This window comes from Piliocolobus tephrosceles, chromosome 4, assembly GCF_002776525.5.
Source record: "Piliocolobus tephrosceles isolate RC106 chromosome 4, ASM277652v3, whole genome shotgun sequence".
NCBI classification, from domain to species: Eukaryota; Metazoa; Chordata; class Mammalia; order Primates; family Cercopithecidae; genus Piliocolobus; species Piliocolobus tephrosceles.
Window position 1 is genome coordinate 95,392,255 of NC_045437.1, and position 5,397 is coordinate 95,397,651.

Sequence of the window (5,397 nt, forward strand, 5' to 3'; positions counted from 1 at the left end):
CATTCCTAGTTATTTCATCAGAAATCAATCGTAGTCTATATTTCAGAATAAAATTGACATTCAGAAGGTCTATAACTTCTCAGATTTGTGAAACTTTCCCCAAGTGGAATTTTGTAAAAAGACTTCTCCTCACTAATTTTATTCAATTTTTGAATCAGAATGTTCTTAATATTATAAATAGTTTTGAAAGTGTTTTGACTGATTTGTGTTAAGATTTAGAGATGGAGCATTACATTTACAAATATAGAGCTCAGTATTACATATATCCATCAGATACGAGTTTAATATTTGAGTTTGTTTATCATAGCATTAGTGTCTTTACCCCTAAAGTTCAACTCTTTCAACGAAATAACCTCCAATTCACTAAAAAACTCAATTATCCAGAACATTGTACTCTCTAGTCCTGTTTGTCCTTCACTCATTTAAATAATAACAATAATAATGGTGAACAACCTGTGGTAGGCAGAATTTTGGTTCCCATAGCTTTTGCTCCCCAACCCCCAGGTTATGCCTGTGAATGTGACATTACATGGCAAAAGAGACTTTGTAGATGTAATTAAGGTTACTAATGAGCTCCTTACTAATTAAGATAGTTTATGACTGGTTTATCCAAGTGGGTGCACTGTAATCACATAAGCCTGAGCCCTTAAAAGCAGAGGAAGGGTCAGGCGTGGTGGTTCCCTCCTGTAATCCCAGCACTTTGGGAAGCCAGGGCGGGCGGATCACGATGTCAGGAAATCCAGACCATCCTGGTTAACACAGTGAAACCCCATCTCTACTAAAAATACAAAAAATTAGCTGGGCGTGGTGGCGGGCGCCTGTAGTTCCAGCTACTCAGGAGGTTGAGGCAGGAGAATGACGTGAACCCGGGAGGCGGAGCTTGCAGTGAGGCGAGATCGCGTCACTGCACCCCAACCTGGGTGACAGAGCGAGACTCTGTCTCAAAAACAACAACAACAAACAAACAAACAAAAACGCATAGGAAGAGGGCAAAATAGAGAGATGAGGCAGAAGTCTCAGGGGTTCAAAGCACAAGATGGATTCAACATGACACTGATGGCTTAAAAGTGGAGGAACCCACATGTCAAGGAAACAGCGACCTCAGTCCTAAAACCACAAGAGCTGAATTTTGCCCAATCACCTGAGTAAGCCTGCAGGCAAGATCCTTCTTTAGAGGCTCCAGATAAGGAACCCAGGCTGGCCAACACCTTTGTTTCTGCTTTGTAAGACCCTAAGCAGAGAACCTGGCAGAAGGTTCTGATCTACAGAACTAGATCTAGAGATAATAAGTGGGTATTGTTTTAAGTCACTAAGAATGTGATAATTTGTTACAGCTGCAACAGGGAACTAATAACAACAGAGCATGGGCCAGGCGCTAACTGCTGCATGTTTATTAACTCATTCGATCTTCACAACAGCCTAATAAGGTGAAAAACATTTTCTAGGCAAGAAGATTAAGACACAGATTATAGGTAGACTGTGACACAAGCAGTAAGTAACAGAGCCCAGATTTGAACCCCAGAAGCCTTACTGCAAAGACTGTGATATTCAAACTATCATTGCACTGTAGGGGAGTGAGATCAGGCTTACGAGAGACAGTGAGAGGACAACAAGATTGGAAGAGAGGAGAGAATATTAATGGAAAAACAGATGACTATCAGAAAACTGGAGAAGAATTCAGAATTCCAACTGCTTCTGTCTAACATCCTGTCATCAAAACTAGATGTTTCAGTAATGATGTCATTATAAAATTGTGATTGACTCTCCATGAATTTCTAATATTTTTACTATTGTCTCTGGGTCAACCCACGTATTTCCCTGCAATAAAATGCGTCAGGACACTTGATTACATGCAAATGTCACATCCATTCACTTGTCTAAATGTTCTAGTGGACTTTCACTCAGCTCCTTGTGGGTAGAGACTGACCTATTCATATTCTTAACACCTGCCCAGGGGTCAAAACAGGCAGAGGGTTTTGCAGAATAAATAGGGGGAAAATGTAGCATAAATGTTTTGAAAACTGCAAAGCATTATTCTAAAAATAGGAAAGTTTATTATAGTATCTCTTCAAATGACATTATTCCAAATATATTTTAATTCATAAAGCTGAAAAGCCAGTTACCAAATACATTTTCTTCAAAGACTCCTGACACATGCAGCCCATCTGATTAGCAAGTGTTCTCGACACTTCTTTTCGGTGCATGCATAGAACTTTCTTCATAGCTCATGCTAATTTAGTTCTGAGTTTCATAAGCATATAAAAATTTAGTCCATAAATAGCCCAGCATCCTCAAGGCAGAGGGTAGGAGTTCCCTGAATCATTCCATGAGTTTTCTCAGGAGGCTCTTCATGTTCGGATTAGACCCATATGTCCATAATTCCTTTATTACAAAAGTGTGGGGTGGGAGAAAGTATTTGAGTCACTAGCCTTGGATTCAAATACCATCCTTGCTACTGTCAGTAGAAAGCCCTTTGGTATAGAGAATTGCTTATATTTTCTGAGCCTCAATTCTTCATCTTTATCACTTTGATAATAATAGCCAACATTTTTAATTCTCAGAGACATCATAAGAAACATATGACATAATGTATGTAAAAGTGTTTTATAACTTTTAAAGAGCTAAGAAAATAACATCGTTTAACCTCTCCCAGGGCTTTCTAGATCTTTACTTTTAGCTGGATTTTACTAGTGTATAGACGAGAAAAATGAACACATTTGTGATGCTTACTTGCCATATTTAAGATGTTGATTTAAGAGTTTATGATTGCCATTTCTTACAGATTCGCCCACTGGCCCTTTCTGAATTTGTTCCTGCTAAACCATGAATTCCTAAACATCCTCTTTTGGTCCAGTGTTTCATCTTATTGAAAACCTTTCCCTAACCTTCAGGCTAATAAAACATTCCACCAGCTGTTTCCTGTTAAATGAAGCTTTTGGATTTATACCTTGACCTATATTTGCAGCTCACCCAAATCTTTTTGTGTTTGTTTGAACCTCAGTCACACTTCCCTTGGTCTAGTGGTTTATAATATATTCTTATCATTTTCATTCTCAAATATGATGTTTCTACCCAAAAGTATTTCAATCTTATTTCATTTTTAATAAAAAGTTACACCTTTTTTGTTTTACCTCTCCTCCAGAACATTATAAAGTCTTCTGCCTATTCATGCCCAGAGATAGTCCTAAGCTCAAGGTAAATGCAGTGATATTTTCTAAAACTATGCTCAAGGTCTTTCTTTGCCTGAAAAGACTTGCGTTAATTAGGGTAATGTCAGTAACTACAGTAAATAAATCCTAGAATTCTAGTGGTCTATGGAATAGAAGTTAATTTCTCCTTCAGTGCAACATAGTTACTTCAGATGAGTAGGCAGATTTTCTTTGCATACAATTCAGAGACCTGTGTTCATTATATTTGGAATGTGCCATCCCTGAGAGCTTTATCATTTTGTGCATCCTTCCAGCAGAAAGGAGGGTAACACATCATTTCTGCTCCAGTTCATTAGCAAGAACTAGTCACAAGGCCACATCTGGGTACTGACATGGCTGGGAAATATAGTCTCCCACTAAGCAACTGCTTCCAGTAATAACTCTACCATGGAAAAAACACAAAGATTGATGGGTATCTGAATGATTGCATGAATTAAAAAAACAGAAACTAATGTGGCCTAAGAATCAAAAAGTAGATACCAGAGCAAGTTTTCTGAATAAATTCTTTCCTACCCAAGTGTCAGACAAGGGAATAGAGAACTTTTCAACAATATATGCATACAGTCCAGAGACAGATGAGGGAAGTCATAAATTTTAGCTTAGATATAAATAGACATTATATGGCCAAATAAAAGTAATCAAGCTGGTCAAATTCCTTACCATTAAAGCAAGGGACCTGCACAGATTTCCGTTGGATATTGACTGTATTGTTAGCAACCTGGAATAGTTTGGGAATGAGCATGGGTGCATTGCCTCATGCTGCAGAGAGTCGTGGTACATGTAAAAGTTTACATAGAAAGAGAACAGCTGTCTTACTTAGCTTGTAATAACATCCCAGACTTAAGTGATCAACCTCGTCCATGTTCATCTAGAATATCAAGCACAGCCTCTTCAAATGTACCTCATGGATAATGAGGCATTGTTGCCTTTTCACTTATCACAGGTGCAGTAAGTCTGGGGTAGCAAGACAGTTTCACCTAAAAAAAAATTACTTCTTAAGAAATGACTGTGTATGTTAGAAATTCCAAGAGGTGGCACGTACCTTGCAGGCTTTTCAGCTTGTGGATCTTCATCTAGTCTCTCCAGTGTAGAGATGCAAGGGCTGACACAGAGAGCAAATCTCCTGCTGCTGTGTAAAGGGACATCCTCAGAAGTTTCTTCTCAAACATCTCAAAATGGCCTAAAACATAGCCATAAATAACTCCTTAGAGATGTTTAGGATTCAAAATAGAGAAATATTTATCAAAACTCACAAATATTCATTATAAAAGAAAAATTATAAATATGCTCCCCATTATACAAATTATAGTGGTAGGGATACCCTATGAAAAGATCATTTCTCATAATAGCATGTAGAAAACTGGTTAGATAGATTTTAATATGGGAAAGCAAGGTAATGCATTTAGCAATAAATAATTTAAACTATGAGTATGAAACAAAGAGTTCTGAGCTAATAGTTACGGTCAAGAATAAAGGACCTATGATGAGAGGAAATTGTTCACCTTAGGCCTCCATGGCTTTAAAAGCCATCCAAATATTATGGGTAATTGGACGATTTTAGGATGTGAGGGGAAAAATGAGTAATTATTGTTTCTCTCTCCTGTAAAATGATGCTGCCCTCACACCTGAAACACAGCTGCACAGCCTTTGGAGTGTGCTCCTCAGATGCTCCTTGAAGAGAAAATCTACTTCAAGGAGCATACTCTGCAGACAGTCTCTGGTGCTGTACCATGAAGCCACCTCAGCATTCACGTGGAGGCCACACTATACCCAGACTGCTCACAGCACAGTACATTGGTGGTTCTAAAGACACCACATCCCTGCCCAAAAGGGGACTTCTGTGACAGGCAATCTTTTCTCTGGGGCTACCCATCAACCTGTTAGAGGCCTTCTCAGAGCTGCACTACATTCTGAAGCTCTGCCCACCACATCCTCTTTCCTTATCTCCCTTTACAGGTGTCAGACATCACACTCATATTCTCCTTCTCTCCTTTTTTCTCTATGGATATTTCTCCCAATAAATATCTTGCACATCTAATTCCACATTTGTATTTCCTTCCCAGAGGATGTAAGCTAACACTTGGTACCAGAAGGGATCTGATATAGCAGATACCTTACTGCCCAACTAGAAAGAGGCACAGATAGTCTCTGCACAAGGAGAGAGGCCAACTGCTAAAAATTTTAGTAG